Below are 18,691 nucleotides of genomic sequence, written 5' to 3' on the forward strand. Positions count from 1 at the left end.
TAATAAGGCAAAACTAGATGCTCCCAGAGGGCCCATGCAGAGAGGGTGGGACATTTTATTCTGGCCTCAGAGGTCAAAGGAGGCTTTTATAACATTATAATAGTTATTAGCATAATATTAACTCTCAGGGCTTGCTGGGGCCAGGGAATTCTGGGTATTTGCATGGCTTACCTCATTTAATTGTCATAAAATCCCCATGAGTGGGTTTGCCCATAACAAAACTGAGGCACAAAGAAATTCACTCCTATCCTGGCCTTACAGGGCTGCTAAGTGGTGGAGCTGGGATTTGCACCCGTCAGACTCTGCTCCTCCGGCACACCAGGGGCTGAGTCAACCCAGACAGGTCTCAGGCAGACTCTCTCTGTGGCTGAAAGGCTCTGGGGGATGAGTCACTGAGGGAAGGTGCTGACTTACCCACAGTATCTCCCACCCATGTGCAACTCTGACTCTGGGTCCAGGGTCCTGCCTCTGACACTGCTCCTGGTCTATCTGCGAAGTTGGCCATGGCTCTGTATCCCCCAAGGCTCCATGTCACCACCAATACCAAGGGAGACTGATGTAGCCTAATTGTCAATGTACATTCACATAACAGATCACTCATGGAATAATTATTCTTATTATAAAAGGTAGTTCAATGTCAGAGGCGGGGGAAAAAAAAAGCTCTCAAATCCTGGCTCTGCACTTATTGGCTGTGCGACCTTGGGCAAATCTTAGTGTCTCTGAGCCTCAGTTTCCCCATCTGTAAGATGTGGTTAACAATGCTGATCTCGGGCAGGTGTTGCAAAGATGAAATGAGATGGTATATCTAGTGCACACCATAGGCACGATAAGCAATGGTTAAATAAATGACCTTACAAAGGATTTCCACTGGAAAATCATTTTCTGCACGATAATATTTGGTGATCATAGTACTTTTAACTCATATTCATCTGCCACTAAGTTAAATCCATCACAAGCATTACCTCATTTAGTCCTTAAAAGCCTAATTTTCTTCATTTGACTTAGCTTTAGGACCACAGAAAAGATATGCCCAACACATTAATTTTACTGACACACACCTATATATGGAGAGAGAAACAGGATAGTCAGACGAGCTCATACTTCCTGGGCACCTCCTATACACCAGGTACTGCTGTAAGCATTCTACAGTCAGTAGCTTAGTTCATCCTCTCCAAAATGCACCTAAAGGTAAGTACTACTTCATTTTACAGGGCTGGGGCTTGAAGCACAGAGCGGGTAAGTAACTTTCCCAAGGCCACTTTGGCAGGATTCAAACCCAGAGCCCACATTCTTAAGCACTATAGTATTCTAAAATAAAGAAAAGTCACAGCAAGAATGTTGAACGGACCCCAAGCCACAAATTCTGAGAATTTCAGCGTACTGCTCCCCTCCAAACTAAACTCTGCCATCGTTCCCCTTCTGCCAGTACCTGCTCCCCCCCGCCCCGCCCCCATCCCACTGCTCTTGCTTCCCAGCTCTACCCCACTGTACCTAAGTCAGAGGTGTCAGACTAGTGGATTTTTGTGGGCCCTGGTCGTCTGGGACCTCAGCTCCCTATATCCCATCCTCTACAAAGTCACAAGGGACACCTCACCACGCATGGCACTCTTCTGCTCAAGCACACTCAAAGGCTCCCCGCTGCCTAGAGCCGAAGCCCCCAGTGCAGGGAAGAGGATCAAATGGGGACTCAAGATCCCTGCAGGATCTGGCCTGGCCTCCTTCCCTTTGGCCCCAGACCTCTCTTTTGCTGGCTTCTCAGTCCCAGAGGCAGGGCAAGTCAGTAAGCTCTTTCCCACCACTCCATCGAAAATTCCAGCCTTCTCCTCAACTGTTTCCCTCCAACTACACCCAGAACATCCTATCTTTTTCTCTCTTCATCCACCTCATGGCCTGGCCTCATACATTTAACCTAATTATTTATGGTTTCTCTCCCTGTCCTAGAACTTAAGGTCTATATGGCAAGGGATTTTACCTTTTTTTCCCCTTCTGTAACCATAGCACCTAGAACAGCTTCTGGCAGAGAATAACAACTCATAAATATCTGCTGAGTGAATCGACATTTGACATGCCTAAGAAGAAAATGTGCAAACAACAATGGTGGGGGAATGGCTAGCATGCCTCTGGCCTCCTTCTCCACTCCTGATGACATTTCTGGAATAGAGGCTGTAGATGCCTAGATTAAGATGTGTGGCAGCCAAACCCTTTCTTGTTCATTCTCCCTAGGATTTACAACAACAGTGCCCTACGAGACCCTGGGCCCACAGTCTCCCATCTCTGTTCTGAACTTAGGTGCGTGCATGCACATGTGTGTGAGCATGCGCACACACACTCTCTCTCTCCTTGCCTTATTGAAGGCTGTCTGCCTCTGTCCTAAACTCACATGTCCAGCCTCACCTCCTTCTGCCCACCTTCAAACCAAGCCATTTCCCATCTCCCCAGGCCTCTACACCCACTAGAAATGCTCTCCTCTTCCTTCCACGTACCCATTTGCACTTCATGGAACCTTCTAGATCCAGATCAAATGCAGTCTCCACCTCTCCCCAGACTCCTTCTTTCCCTTCCAAGCTTTCCAGGCCCTCTCCAGCCCCTAGAAAACCACCCACTGCTATCTCCACCATCATATGGAATTAGTCATGAAGTTATCTTGTGATTTGCCTTCAATGATCTGAACCGTGACCACAATCTCCTACTTCATTTTTTTTAAAACATGTATGTCTTGTTTTCTCGAGTATGTGGTGAATGTGCTTTAGAGTAGAGGTGAGGCTGGGCCTACCCCCATTGCCATCCCCATATCACAGGGCCCAGGCCACACAGTAGGTGCTCAAAGTCGGCTTCGCAATCACCTGCCCAAGGTAAACAAGTCACTTTCCTAATCAGGTCGTTTCCTCAATTACAGGTGCCCGGACTGGCTTCTCCCAATGGCCTGCATTTTTTTCTTCAGGGTCTGCTCTGACCTTGGTTATCTGCAAAGCCAGTTATGGGCTTCTGTTTTCAAAGGGTGTTAGACCCATTGTAATCGTGCTCCCCTGAGCTGGGCAGATGAGTATGGTGGAAGAAATGATCTGTGAAATCCTGCAGGTCTGGAGAAGGAAAGTGCATCATTCTTGGAGGCAAACCCAGGCAATCAGAGCATTTCAGCTACCTCAAGTCCCGGAATTCAACAGGGGGAAAAGACCACAGTGAGTTGTAGGTGAGTCATTGAGGAAAACCAACACTTGAGGCCCAGGTGTACTTGTTGAGCACCAGCTCTTAGTAAACTGATTATAAGAGGCAGCAAAGTCTCAAGTTCCTTCAGAGCTTCAAAGGAGAGAGTCAGGGAGGAGGTGGTTTACTCAGACCCCCCATGTGCCAGGCTGTAGAAGAGGGTCCCCTTGCATCCCTACAGCCAGGTTAAGTGGGCTGTCACTAGCCCGGTGCGCACCTGAGGAGCAGAGGCCCATTCAGTAGGAGGCAGAGCACTGACTGAACCAGGTGAGTCCCGCTCTTTCCACAGTCCCCCAAGCAGCAGTCCCAGGTTGTCTGTGGTTGGGTTTTTATTTGTTTTGTTGTTTTAAATTTTGGGTAGGAAATACATTCAAAAATCAAAACTCACTAAAGTATACAGGAAGTGTGTCCCTTCTACCGCAGCTACCCAGTCTGCCCCCACTCCGAACCTGGGAGTGGCTCTCATTGCTTACGCCTCATCCCTGACAATGTTTATGTATATACACACAAATACAAATATTGATTCTTTTCTTTACGTAACTGATATACACTTCTCAGTGCCCAGCTTTTATCTCTTAAAGGGATGGACTTGGGATGGGGCCTGGAGACAGAGGATGAAAAGCATGAAAGAGGAAAATATTCTGCAGAACACAGGTGTGCTCAGAGAAGACCTAAAGCCTAAAGGGAAGGTCCCCATGGGCACCATGGGGTGGTATCAGTTGCTGATGGGATCTCAGGCCAGCCAGAGAAGAGCTTGGGTGGTGGGTGGGGGCATGGGGGGGCGGGGAGAGGAAACACCACAAGGAAGTCCTGAAACCCCACTGGCTGAAATATCCGGCTGGCCTCCCCTTCCAGGAAAGGGAGGAAGTATCCATAGAAACAGGACTAACTGATTACCACAACAATGGCAGAATGGGTTACTGACCAGGAGGACACAGGAACTATGGAGGAAAAGCAATCATTTCCTCTGAAATTTATGAGAGACCAAGAAGGGGGAAGTTGGTGCCTGAGACTCTCACAGACTTCAAATGGCTGGGAGCACGGAAGGGCTCTAGGACCTGAGATTGAGGAAGTCAATGATTCAGACTCCAAAGCAGCTCCGGTTCTGCAAAGGAGGGGGCAGGGGCAGTGAGAAGGAGGGTAGGGAGGGAAGGAGAGGAAGCGGGAGGAGGAGAAGGGGGAGGGGCCTTCTAGGTAGCAAGCCGCTCACCAGAGAGGTTGAGAGCTGGGTTCTGGGTACAAATCGGCTAGACTCCAACTCTCCCTCTTGCCCTAACTGTGAAACCTTGAGCAAATCAGTTAACCCCTCTGTGCCTTAATTTCCTCACTGGTAAGTGGGGCAAATGACAAGATCCACCTCATGGGGTTGGCACAAGAATTAAGTGAGTTCATGTTTACAAAGCCCTGATACCAGGGCCTGGCATGCAGACAGCTACAGAACATGTTCCGGAACAGGAGCCGTGTGGTTGCACAGGGAGCCCTTGACAAGGCCAGCTGTTGGAGCCCACGACCCATCACTGGAAGGAGATTGCATAACCAAGAAAACCCTAAGACAGTGATGAGAGGCCTGTCCCCGCCTCAGCCAGAGGAGGCAAGCCTGGGATGAGCTCAGGCTGCACAGCAGAGGGCAGAGGGCAGAGGGCAGGAAGGTCTGGGGGGTCATCTGGAGCCAAGAGGTCGAGGGACAGAAAGGGGCCCTGGGAAGTCAGACCTGGGCTCCCACTCCAGGTGCATTGGGGCCCCTCTCCCAAAGAGCCATCTTTTGACTGACAGACAAAGATCCAACACTGAGATGAGAAAGGGAGCTGGGATGGGGGACAAGCTTGGTTTCTAAAATACATCTATTTAGATATTTCCAGTGACTGTAAGTCCCCTGGCCCAGAGCATTGGAAACTCTTGCAGATGAGACCGCTGAACTTCCGGCTGCATCTCTGCGGGGCAGCCCGGGGACACCCGAAAGCAGTCTGGGGGCCCCTCTGGGAACTGACAACACGTGCTGTCAGCCAGAGCCCACTTCCTCCTGTGACGGGATCTGGAGGGAGATGGAAGACTGCAATAGCCGTGGCCTGCCAGATTCAAGAAGACACCTGGCCGGAAGTCAGAAAAGCAAACGGACAGCGACTCAGGAAAGGGGCAGCCTAGACTGCCATTCCCAAAGCATGCTGATGAAAGATGTCACAGTGCCTGAGGGGAGGTCTCTAGTAGCAAGCCAGAGGGCTCTCTCCCAAGAAGCATTTTATCAGCAACTCGGATGATGCTACGGAGAGCATATTTTTTAATTTAATTTTATTTATATTCAATGAATTAACATATAGTATATTATTAGTTTCAGAGGTAGAGGTCAGTCATTCATCTGTTGTGGACAACACCCAGTGCTCATTGTATCATGTGCCCTCCTTAATGTCCATCATCCAGTTACCCCATCCCCTCAACCCCCTCCTGTCCAGCAACCACATGGAAGGCATACTTAAATAGGATCCTGAAAGAGCTCAATGGACCATGGATGCACTGAATTTAACAAAGTGGAAATTTAATAGAAATGGTTGTTCTGAATCAGATGGGAACAAAATAGGAGGCTCTGCATTTAAGTTCTAAAGCCACACACATTCAGGACAGAGGAGATGCAGCTGAGCAACACCACATGTTAAAAAGATCTGGCCAGCAGTAATGTCAGTGAGTCAATGGTGTGATATAGCGGCCAGCAAAGCTGATGCAATCCTGGGCTGCATTAAGAGGAGTAGAATGGCCTCAACCAGGGAGGTGATGGCTCCCTTCCTCTGCTGTGATCATACCACACCACGAATAGCATACATGGCCTGGGCACTGTATGAGAATCTGAACACGTGGGAGTTTGCTCAGAGGAGAACCACCAGGAAGATAAAAAGAACTGAAACCACATCACAGGTTGTTAACCTGGAAGAAGACTCGAGAGAGAACAAGAGGGCTGCCTTTAAATATCTTGTTTTACTAATTACAAGATGCGTACTTTTCAATTATAAAATGTCTGAAAGCAGAATGTATCTTCTAGCCCCTTAACATCTGAGATTGAGAAATGTATCATCAATTTACCAAAATATAATAGTATGTCAAAAGAGCCACAAAGATGGCAGAGTCAAAAAGTGAATTAGAAGAATCAGATTCTAAAACTGAAGAGGTTTTAGAAACGCCTAACCAATATGTTTTCCTTTTTATGTACATACAAGTGTTATGGGATATAAACTTATGTCTAAAGTCTAAAAAGATTCTTCTCTCGGTAAATATAAAACTTTTCAGTGATAACAAAGCATCGTTCCACAATTTAATTGGAAGCACTTTTTCTTTCTTGAAGGTACACGAAATAGTGGTACTTCTTCCTATCGGTGGTATCACAGACTGGATTTAAAAACCGTATCTGAGGAGGTGGACATGTGGAAGGAAAGAGAACGCTCATTCTCTATGACTTCAAGAAAGAAGACTGGGACCAAATGCCAGAAGCTACCAGGAGCCATCAGGGAGGGGACAGGAGGAGCCGTCCAAAGATGGAACAGGTCAGCTCTGATGTGCAAGCCCAGGCTGGACCACCACAGTGGAGAAATCAAGCACCAACAGAACAGCCCTGTGGCTCCGAGGTCTGATGGCGAAGATCTCGCCACAAAGGGAAAGGCGCCTCATCTGTCTTCATTGCACACATAGGTGCTCTGACTGAGCCAATCTCTTAACAAGTCACTACTTAAAGGTAAAAGCCACTTAGGGAACAGGACTGAATGGGAGGCCAGAAGCAAAGAGGAGCCCTGTCCACATCTATGCTCTCAGACTCCATTGGGCCAATTCGGGAACAGACTCGAGGCGGAAGGGCGTCTCTGCCCCCTAGGTGCCAGGCACCATGATAGGTGTGCTGGGCACACTGCCCCATTTAATCCTCACAGCCACCCTGAGTGGTGAATATTATCACTCCCGTCTTATTGAAGAGACACTTGAGGCTCAGAGAAAGGAAGTGGCTTGCCAAAGGTTTTACAACTCTAAAAACCATGGTCAGTGGGACAACATGCTTCACAGAAAGGAAACTCCAGAAGTCTTGGTTGCAGAATGAATAAATTGAGCAATTAACTGATCAGTCAATGAACCAATGTGGTCTCATATTGGTAGCACTAATACTAGAAAAAAGAAAGACGAAAGCTGATTCCGTGTGTGCCCCCCACCCCAACCGTAGCTCCCATGGGCACTGAACTCATGCCCTTTGCTGATTGCAGGAGCGATTTATCCCATCACATACAGCAAGGGTGTTCCTGAGACCTCTGTGGCAGAGAACAGGTGCTGGAAACCCTGCTCAAATGTCAAAGCCTTAAGCACACCAGGTTGCCATGCCTCCCACCTGCTAGGTTAACACTGGAGCTAGTGGAAACTGAGCTCAGTTTATGCCCCCTCCCCATGGCCAGGTGTCCAGAGGGCCGGGGGAAAGGCTGGGGAGTCAGCCAAGCCCCTACATGTTCCAGCTGCCTGGAAACATCAAGTCCTGCCCCACCCGCATGTCCAAGCTTCTTCCTCCGCTGGGGAAGTAAACCCAAAGTGTGCACCAGAAACCCAGGGCAGCACCCACCTGAATGGGGATATTTGGGTGCTTGTGAGACCACTTCAGAGGCTGGCCCACAATGCTCCACGAGCGTCTGACAACTGCACACCCCCCCCACCCCACCCCCACCGCAGCGCTCGGGGCTGGCCCGATTCCAGCCTTCCACATCGCCCCCAGGCAGCCCCCACGTTTCTACCATGTGGCTCCCTGAATGTGCCCTCACTTTTCCACATTTCTGTGTGCTATACCTCTGGCTATCTCTGCCTATGGAAATCCTATTTTCCAAGGCCCGTCTCAACCACCAAGTGCCACCTCCTCCAGGAAGTCCCCCCTGGTTCCACCGTGAGGCTCTCCAAAGCACATTCCGCACTCTACCTTGCTATGTGGGCATCTGCAGCTTGTCTAATGCACCTCCGTGCATTAGGTGAGGGCTCCACTCCTGTCATTCACTGCAGCATCCCCAGCACGGCAGCTGCACACTGAGCTCAAGAGCCTTGGTCGAGGTGCTCCATGCCCTCCCTGACGGCACCCTATTAACAGTCCTGCTTCCCTCCTCCACCTCTTCCCAGCTAACTCATCCCCTCAGGTTCAGCCCTCTGCTGACAGCTAATCAGAGATAAGCTAATCTGTCAACATATCCTTCCCAGTTAAATTCTACATTTTTTATAAAGGGAAGACAAGGACTGGAAACAAAGGTGGGAATTTTAGGCCCCAAGGCTCTGGCGGAGGTATTTTTGTTAACGAAAGATCTTGCACCAAGCAATTGAGCAAGCCAGTGCTACAAGTGTATACATCCTAAACTGGAAGAATGCCAGAGCTGCGAGAAAGGGGGCGGGGCTCTGCCCCCAAAAGGGAAGGCCAACTGCAATTAAAGCTGCCCAAGACAAACCACAGGATCACGGCTGGGCAAAAAGGGTGGAGGGAGAACAGACTTGACTCCCACCTGGCTGGGTGACCTTGAGCAAGGAACCGCACCTCCCTGGCCTCTGCTCAGTACCAATAGACCTCTGAGCCTCGGTTTCCCCATAAGTAAAAACCACAGTGGCATGAGTGAGAGCTGGATGATCTCAGAGGGCCCTTCCAGTCTGACATCCCAAGGTCCTGTGACTCATGGCTTCCATCTCTCTCTCCCTCCCTCCTGGGAGGTCAGTATCGTTTGAAACTACCCTAGTTCCACTCCCTGCTCACCTTGAGCCCCACCTGAGTCCAAAGACAAAGGCAATGCTAAAGATCTCCCAGCCAGTCAGCAGGCAGCATGGGGGGGGGGGCGGGGTTTGCCACCACAGGTGAAAGGAAGGGTCAGCACTGGGGGCAGGTGTTGGTTTCTATGGACACAGAAATGCTCCTCATTCATGCTGCCATCTGTCCCAGCCTGGAAAAAGACAGCTGGTCGCCTTTGCTTCCCTGACCTACCTTTTTAAGAGATTACAATTGCTTGCCAAATTTAAGTGCTGCTCTAAAATCAGGACATATAAGGTCTCTCAGCCTGGATCGGAAGGGTTCAGAATGGGTAAAGAGCAGGAACGATGCAGAATAAAGCTTGGAGGCAATCTAGGCCGCTCTGTGCAGCCATGCCAATTAAACATCTTTAAAAATAGCCTCCCTCTTCTCTCGTGCTGAAGATAAAGATGAAGTTGCAGCAATAACCAGACATCTGCTAGGAGCTTCTGAAGAGATCACAACATAAACACCCTGGAGAGCTGCCATAAACAGCCCAGAGCCCTCTCCAGGAGGCCAGCAGCGTCCTGCTCACCACTGGGGGTGGGGAGGGGCACAGAAAGAGGTGGTGCAGAGAGGCTGGGCTCCCCAGGGCAGAAGGAGGTGGTGGGGAGGAGGAGCTCAACCAGACAGAAAATGGAGAACTGGCTACCTTCTGCAGGGAAGTTAAGAGGTCAGGAACCCACCAAGAGAAAGATTTCCAGGAAGCCATCCAGAGGATTCCAGGCCTGTTCTGAAAATGGGTCACTCCTTAAAAGTGGAAGTAAAGACATCTTTGAGTGCCCACCTCTGCAGGGTGCTTCCCAAAAAAATATTTTAATTACATCTCTACATCAACCCTTTGAGGTAGGTGTAATGACCTCCTTTATATAGACTAAAATACTAGTGTTCGTGGACTTGCCCAAGGCCACATGGCTAGGATTCGAACCCAGGTTTGTCTTAGTAGGATTGTTTGTACCTATTATCACAGAACAGGCCCTTGAGGTTTCTCCCCAGTGTCCAGGCTCTCTACATCCACAAATCTAACACCAGGAGATTCTGCATGAGGAGAGGTGGCAAAGTAGCGGGGAAGGGCAATAGTTAAGCTTTGACCAATTGAAAGAACCACCGAGTCTCAGCAGCCGTGTGGGCCCCACTCCGCATTCTGGGTGCTTCCCAGCAGATCCAAAGAGGAGCAAAGGGGGAGACAGGCACAAATCAATGCCTCGATTCTGTCTGCCAGGATCCACAGGAGATTAGCGACAGCAGATGCCACTGAGGAAGAGAACAGAGGGCTGGAGGATGGGAAGGAGAGAGACTTTTCATTGAATTACCTTTGTCCTGAGTGAATGAGTATGTTACCCTCATCCATGCATGTTGGGGGGGAGGGTGAGTACCCTGCATCTGTGTGTATCTGTGTGTGGGTGGGTGAGTCATTTTTTTAAGACAGTCCAGGATGTCAGGTACAAGATAACAGACACACCCAGGCTAGAGATGGAAACCTGGAGCAGGCAGGAGTGCTGGGCCCCTGGCTGCCACAAACTGAGGACCCAGCAGAATCCTGAGACCTCATCCAGAGCCTCCTCCTTCCTTCCAACAGTCCTGTCCTGCAGCTGCAGGCAGACAGGTGACAAGCTCTCCTGGCATGGACCCCCTAGTCCCCAAGGCCCCCACCATTTGCCCAAGCCCCATAGGACATTCCCTGAGGAAAGAGATGGACCTAGTCCTCTCTCTGAAGTCTGAAAAGAGGCCTCCCCAGTGGCCCCATCTATTCCTCTGTTTTCCCTTTCATCTGCTATCAGACCCCTACCTCCTTCAAGCAGGGGTTTCCTCACCTGCCCTTTGCATCAAGCTGTGCAGAAGCCCCTCTGTCCTGATACTCGGAGCTTTCGGCAATCTGACCTCACAGCAGGCATGGACTCCACACACTACACCTCAGGACGCCCTTCTGCTCCTCCAGGGTGAACAGCTGTCCGACAGAGGGGTCAGCGGCTCTGCCAGGCCCCCAGCAAGCCCTGGGCCCACCCTGCTCCAGGCATCAGCTCTCCCAGGGACCAAAGGGCCCAAGTGACTTTTTCCTGGAACTTCTTCACCCTCCCCTACACCTCGTCTCCTGGCCCCGGGTCCAAGTTAAACTCTGCGATGCTGCAAATCTTTACTTGTTACAGTCAGTACTCAGATACATAGCCAAGGCCAGCCATTCAGAGTCACGAGAGCAAAGCCATGGTTTCTGCATCTGCTGTAACACACTGATACGAGCACGGCAGGGCCAGAACGGGATGTTCCTAAACTCCCACTCCCGCCTCTGGCAGGGCTGGGCTTCGAGACTGGGTGTGGCAGGAGCTCTGGCCTGCAGACGTCCCTAAAACCTTCTCTTGGGGCAGCTCGGAGATCACAAGCCACCATCCAGCTCCTCACTACCCTCCTCTTGCTGCCTGAAGAAAGGACATCTGCACTGGACATCCCTCACTGCAGGGGAAGGAGAAAACCCGGGGCCCCAAACCAGCAGGAAGCAAGTCCCTCTTCGGGGACCCGCCAATACCTGTGTGTTCCCCAAAGAGCGATCTGACCCGGCCTTGCAAGGAATGCCAGTGCAGCCAGGGATCCCGGCTGGGAGGTGGGGATTCAGGGTGGGGTGCAGGCAGGGAAATTCCCCCAACACTCAGGGAAGAGAGAAACACTAGTGCAAACAAAGAACGTACTACAATCCCAACCCTAAAAACATCAGCACTGTCCATGCACAGTTCCCGGCCAGCCACCATGGCAACAGGCCAGAGCTTCCTAGGATGAACTACGATAATATTTAGGTGGGTGGAGGGTACCGAGCAATTACATTTAAGAAACGATATCACACCTGGACTTCACCAAAGGCTCCTCAGGGGTGGACACTTCCTCAGCAGTGGACAGAGAAGGGAAAGGGTCTCAAAAATCAGACTCCACGGTGATCCAGTCTTGCAGTGAAAGTTTGTTTGTGACCAAAGGGCTCGTGTCCCCTATCATCCCTGCCAGGCCTGAGTTTGCGAGACCAGATGATCAGTGCTTTAGAAAGGAGGAGATTTATCAGTGCAGACCAGCCATGTTTTCTACCTCTGGAGAAGATGCAGGGAGGAAACAGAAATGGTGGAGGGAGCGGTCAGCCACCCCCACCCCCAAAGTGAGGTCCGTGGGGTGTTTGGCTATCATGCACTTCCCCAAGAGGACAAGACAGGCCACTGGGGCCTGAAGCTTTGCCCTGCCTACCTGGCCTTAACAACCATGTCATTCTGTGTGCCTCTGATAGCTGAATAAAAAAAAATCAAGAGCCTACCATTAGAACAATTTCAGGGAAACCAAAATGAAATTCTCAAGAAGGAAAGGGAGGAGGTAGAATGGGAAAGAGGGTGAGGCTGCATGGGTTCCATGGGTTCCTGTTTCCTAAGCCCCAGCTTTCTTGATCCCCTAATTTGAGGAAGCCCAGGTAAGTTCTTAAAGATAATGTCATAAAACAAATAAATAAAATAGGCAAATATCAAAATCCCAATGGCTCTGTGACCTTATCCACATACATAGCTGTACAAAAATGCATGTATAATTTTGTCTACCCATCCACATTGAAGAAAATTCTCTTTTTTAAGGAAAAAGACCCCAAGTATTTGGATTTTCCACTAGAAAAATGTTTTTATTGTAAAAATTTGGAGAAAATACTAAGATGACTAAAGATAAAGGAAAATAATCAACTGTAGCACTGCCATCAAAAAAGAAGGACTCGCCTGGTGGAAAAGACTACGTGAAAAACAACAACAAAAACCCAAGACAAAACAAACAACAACAAACAAGAAGAAGAAAAAAACAACTCCTCATTCTGAGGGCTGTTTGCAGAGGGGGCCCCTTGCGGGTGGGTCAGATCTTACGGAGATTTGACAGGGAATCCAGGAGTGAAGCGTACCTTTTCCTTCCCTCCTGAGCCTCCCGTCTCTCCTTCAGTAGGATGCCCACAAAGGTGCCAGAGGCGACACTAGCTCTTCTCCGCAAACTCAGACAAGATACTAAAAGGTCATGAGTGTGCGTCGTTTGAGTAAGGCTCCACAACTGGCCAGGTGTGGGGCAGGTCAGGGGAGCTCGGCAAGGCACAGGGAAGGAGCGCTGCCCAGACGAGGTGTGCAGAGGTCTCTGTGGAGCCCAAACGCCAAGTGTCTGGGTCAGAATGTGCTGATGCCTTTGGCTGAGTGAGTTGGGATTCCAAGCTCTGGCAGAAATGACCTCAGTCCCCGTCTGCCCCACAGATGATCGGGGGAGACCGGTTGCTGATCAGGGCAGAAAGGCGGCCATCTGGGCTCCCCACCACAAACCAGAGCAGTGTGGTGAGCACAGCAAATAGTTCTCCTCTTATTTCACAATGTGTACAGACTGATGCTTGCTGAGGAAACCTCCACACGCGAGCAAGTCATCTTTTTTTTAACCCTCTTATCTAAACACTGTCACAAGCAGTCACACAAGCCCAGGACAGGGTTCATTCACTCAAAATGCACTGCCTGAGTGGCTGCGACATCACTGGACAGATGCTCAGCTAGCCTCTGCCCCATCCCAGAGGCCACACGGGGATCCAGCTGGGCACAGAAGTGGATTACAGCCTCGCAGGGTTTGCCGGCCAGCGGGGGAGGTGGGCACTTAAGACAGAGGGTCGTGGCTGGTTAAAAAGCAGAGGGGAGGCTGCTCCAGATTAAAATAGGCATAAAAAGACTAGCAACCAAATGCAGCATACAGACTTGGATCCTGATTCGAACAAACCAATTCCGAAGGTCCTTTCGGAGACAATCCGGGAACTCTGAATACGGACAGATGAGACCGAAGAACTATTGCTCATTTTATTACATGCTATAATGGCAATGTGGTTACGAAAAAAAAAACATTCTTTTAAAAATAGATATATACTGGATTAGATAGGGGCAAAATGACATGGTATCAGAGATTTGCTTTAAAATACTTCAGGAAGAAAAGACAGAAGGGGAGAAAAATAAAGAGATGAAGCCAACCCGGCATAATCTTGATGACTGTTGAAGCTAGACAATGAGTATATGGGGCTCATTATATTATTGTCTTTATTTTTGTGTTTGAAAATGTTCGTGGATATGGTAAAATAGAGGATGGCAGTACACTGTGGTGGACAGCTTAATGAAGACTGGTACAAAAGGCTAAGGGAATACAGAGCAAAGAGCAAGGAGGATTTGTAAGAACCAGGAAAGAAATCTGCTAAGTTTTGTGAGGGTTTTAAAAGCCATTTCATAGTGGGGTGGGAAGCCATGTTCACAAAGAATTATAACAGAAGTTGGGGACTAGTGAATGCAGCGAGGGAGCGGCCCACACCACCCCTCCAGACTACAGAGCATAGCCACCAGATTTTCCTGCTTCCTTCAGTCCTTAACTCACCACCTCAATCTCATTCATACAGACTGAGACCAGAAGCCTAGCTTGGTTACTCACTAGCCACGTGAAGCAAGGGGGGGGGGGGGGGGACTTTCAACCTTCCCCAGTCTCAGTCGCCTCATCTATAAAATGGGGACAACCCCAGTTACTTCTTTGGAGGGCTAATGTGGGGACCTACTGATATAAACAGTGAAAATTCCCCGCATAATGAACAGTATTCCCTTCCCTGGCTCTTTAAACAACAGAGACTTTTAGCCCTGGCAGGGCTTCTAAGACGAGCAATGTTCAGCCCAAATTTTCTTGCGTCCATACCCTACCCCTCCAGCCAGAATGAAGGCTCTCCACCAAGAAGGCAGGACCTCTACCCTTCAGAAGCAGGGAGTGAAAGGAACAGGTCCATGGTTGTTGACAGGCACACCCAGATGAGGGTATGGACATGGGCAGAGAGAAGAAACACACCCCAATTATAGGCAGAGGAGGGTTACCCAACTGTTCCTTTGCTCCTTGCTGCCCCTGGGAATGGGCCTTCAATGAACACAGCTAAAACCAGCCTTAGTCCATAAGATGCTTTTTACTAAAGTACAACTGGTTGGTATTAGGCTAATCATGATTTTCTTTTAGAAGAGAGGGATGAGCAGAAAGCCAGAGCTCCAGGACTGAAGAAGGAAGGCGGCACAGATAAGAAGATCTGGGGATCTCAATCACCTTACAACCATAACTAGTATAGCTCAACAACTGTCCCCCCGAAACAAAACAAACAAAACCAGAATCAGATCTAAGGTAGAGGTTATTTCAGCTAATAGTCTTCCTAGACTACCCCAGAAACCAACTTTCAGAGGTGAGACCAAGTCAATGGCACAGGCAGGCTTCCTCCCCAGCCCCGCCCCCCCCCATAGTACCCAAACACCAGCAGGTCAAATCCCTCCCCAGTACAGCATGACCAATACCAGCCATTCATCCCTGACCAGAGGACAGAGTGAGCAAGTGGTCTGCAGGTTGAACAACCTGGGCTAACCAGGGTCAGTTCAAGTGCTTTGCCAAAGAAGCAGCCTCTGAATCTTTAGACAGAATCTTTTCAAAGGCCAGGAGGCTCCAATCAGCACAAGGGAGTGCCATGATCCTGCAGACATCACTTTCTAGAGCCACAGGGCAGCAGGAAGAACACTGAATATAGTTCTGGCAGAGCCTGGTCCAAATCCTGGCTCAGCCACTTTCTGTGTGACCTTGGGCACTTATGCTACCCGAGTCTGTTTCCCCACATCTAAAATGAGGAGGGCAAAACTGAGTGTTTGGATAATAACCATGAAATCTGCTGCAAAAGTGCCACAGGGCAGGACCTGTCTGTCCGTAGGCACGTAATAAATCTGTCTTCTGCCCAAAGGCAAGCTCTTCCTGCAAGGAGTCTTCAGAACATCAGTTGGGGCTGTCCTGGAGACTTGAGGCCCACTTGTTGGCCCCAGGAAGGGGACAAGAACAGAGCTGGTCCAGGTGCCAGGCACCCAGGCACATAAACACCAGAGGGCCAACCCGCTGCTGGCTTTCTTTCCAAGGGACCTGCCCACAAGGGGGCCAGCTAGTGACTTCACCACCCCCCCCCCCGCCCCCCACCGCCTGAAACCATAGAAGACTAGAGTGAGCAAGGGAGGCTGACAGCAAGAAGGTCCACACACTGCCACCTCAAGTCCCACAAGGCAGGATGGCCCTCCAAATAAAAGCTCTTTTGGCCTTAAGAACCCAGGTTACAGAATTAACAACGTGGAAAGAGGCACACGTTTACTCTGGTTTCAACACGCCTCTTCCCCATCCAGCAAAGGCTATGATTCCCAGCTCTGCAGGGAGGCTGGCCTAGGATAAAGTTAACCCCACTTGCTCCAGTCCGGAAGCCAGGTCAGCGGTGGCAGACGCTGCCGGCAAGACCCCATTTCTTCCCAGAGCTAGTACGGACGACGACAACGAAAAGGGAGCCGCAGACGCCCCCGCCGGGTGCTCCCAGGCCTGGGGTGCGCCTGGGCTGCTGGGAGATACACGACAGACAGGACAGCGCCGCTGTCCCCTGACCACCTCCACGCCCGGGCCCCAGACTCAGTCCCAATCCCAGCCCGCAGGCGGCCAGGCCACTGACATTTGGCCCAACTTAACTTCCTGTTGTTAAGGAGGCAGAAGAACCGCGGCGGGTAGGGAAGCGCCCAGTGAAGAGCCGGGAAAGAGCGTGAACAGAGCAGAGCCCAAATTATGGGAAAGCAAAGTTTGGGGATGGTCTGCCCCTGTGGCATGCGGTACTGCGGGCGCGTCGCGCCCACTCCGTGTTGACGTTTGGGGATTTTCTCGGCTTCGAATTGCAGGGTTTGGGTGTTGGGGCGGAGTAGGAGGTAGTTCGGGCGGGGTACGGGTGGCAGGCTTTTATTGCGTTCTAATCGATTCAGAGACCTATCGGGCAGCCCCAGCCTCCCCGGGCAGGGCCACCTGCTTGCCGGACGCCCCGCGGGGTGGGTTTGAAGCGAGAGATGCTGCGGCCGCACCTGACTGTCCCCGGCGCGGGCCAGGGCGCAGAGTCCAGGCTCGGCTGCCATGGTCCCCGCCCGCCCTCCCTGGAGCCCCGCACCCCACCCCCCTTACCGAGATCCGCGCCAGCCACCGAGCCTCGGGTCAGCTTCTGCCTTCACCTCGGGCCGCGGACGGGGCGGTCAGGACCCGCAGGCCGCCTGCGGAGCTGGGAGCTAGGGAGGTAGCCCCGCGCAGCCTTAGCCAGGCGAGCGCCTGCACTTCTGCGCCGCGCGGCTGACTGCGCTGGGAACCGCCCCCATCGGCGGCGCGGCCAATGACAGAGCGGCCGGGGGCGCGCCCCGCCCCCGACCCGAGGCCCGCGGCCAATGGCAGTGCGGCGCGGAGCCCACCCCCGCTCCACGCCCGCTCCGCCCCCACGGGGCCAGCTGTCACCGCGTCTGCGGGCGGGCGCACGTGGGCTGCAGCCGTGCCCCGAGCGCAAGGAGCCGCGGGCGCTCCCACCCAGACCAGCACAGGTCTGAGACCAGCGGGGGGCCGATGAAGGCGGGGCGTAATGGTGCTGCTAGATGAAAACCTGGGTGCTAGTATCCTAGTGTCGGCGGAGAGGCAGGGGCTGGACCTCAAGCTCCTTGGCCTGGGCAGCTGGAAAGCAAGCCTCAGCTTCCCCTTTTGGAAGTGAGGGAGCAGCATGGCACTTCCTGTAACGGCTGTGGACCTCCCTCCTTGCTTTTGCTCTTGACCAGCCGGGCTTCAGCAAACGCCCTGTTAGCTGATAGGCTCTTCCCCTCACCTGGACCAGCCTTGCTTAGAACGCCGCTGGTGGGAAGAGTGGCCGTAGTGCAGACCAGCCACGTGACCTTAGTCACATCACCTAAGCACCCTCTTCTCTTGACTGTCAAATGGCTGCCTTAATCTCTTCTCTGCCCACGCTCCTGGGTTGCCCATACGCCCTCAGCCGCAGAGAGCACCATCCACAGAAAACAGTGTGAACAGGTGGGGCCTAGTGAGGGCTGCCAAGCGGCTTTGTACACCGTAAATCCTACCAACAACTTGTGCAGACTGCCCCGGGCATAGCAGTGATCATGAACAGGGATCCCAGGGGCAGGGGCCATGTCTTACTCACCTCTGGAGCCGGGGCTCTTATCACGGGCTGGGCCCAATGCAGGCATCCATGAATGTTCTGGGAACTGAGCTGACCCAGGAGAGAACAGGCAAGCTTGGGCGGTGAGTAAAGAGTGTTGTGGCTCAGGCTGCTAGAATTTCCACAGCTCCAGACCACCCTCTAGAGAAACTTTGTTCCCTTGCCAGGCACGTAGAAACAGAACAGCTTGCCCCCATCAAACCTGGGGCTTTCTTTGTTCTCTCTGCTCCTTACCAGGGGATCCTACTCCAGGCCTTTTGGGGTTTCCCAGGGATTGTCCTACCTGGTAGCTCTCTTAGCATCTTCAGAATTCAATCAACTTCCTGTAGTTGAACTTCAGCAAAAGCTGTCCCTGCTCAGTTTGTAGAAGTCAGCAGTGACTCCCAGAGGGGCGGCTCTCCTCTTGACGGAACACTGCCTGGGATGCCCGTGGATGGAGTGGGCTCTGTGCACATTTTCTCAGTCCTGATGATGGCTCTGTAAGGTCTGTATCTTTGCTATTGTTCCCTTTAACAGATGTGGAAAGTGAGACTCAGTGAGGGAAAGGTACTTTTCAAGGTCACACGGTTAATAAGTAACAGGGTCAGAATTTGAGCCTAAAGCTATCTGATCCCAGCCTCTGCATGCCTAACACTGTGCACTGGGACTGCTACAGCCCTGCTCGCGGCTCGAGAACACTGGAGAGGCCCCGC

The 18,691-nt window shown here is 51.4% G+C and overlaps 1 protein-coding gene across 6 annotated transcripts in view; it reads right to left on the reverse strand.

Moving 5' to 3' along the window:
- Positions 1 to 17,145, reverse strand: part of MICAL2 (microtubule associated monooxygenase, calponin and LIM domain containing 2) — a 210,427-nt gene extending 193,282 nt beyond the window's left edge. For 4 of the 6 annotated variants that reach the window (XR_013442425.1, XR_013442423.1, XM_036087915.2 and 1 more), the window contains exon 1: positions 16,970 to 17,139. The gene's annotated coding sequence lies outside the window, so the exon portion shown is untranslated. Of the gene's footprint in view, positions 1 to 16,969 lie in introns of all 6 variants that reach the window. The other 2 variants (XR_013442424.1, XM_078058397.1) reach the window with 2 other exon arrangements.
- Positions 17,146 to 18,691: the final 1,546 nt, after the last annotated feature.

This window comes from Halichoerus grypus, chromosome 11 (assembly GCF_964656455.1).
Source record: "Halichoerus grypus chromosome 11, mHalGry1.hap1.1, whole genome shotgun sequence".
In the NCBI taxonomy this organism is placed as follows: domain Eukaryota; kingdom Metazoa; phylum Chordata; class Mammalia; order Carnivora; family Phocidae; genus Halichoerus; species Halichoerus grypus.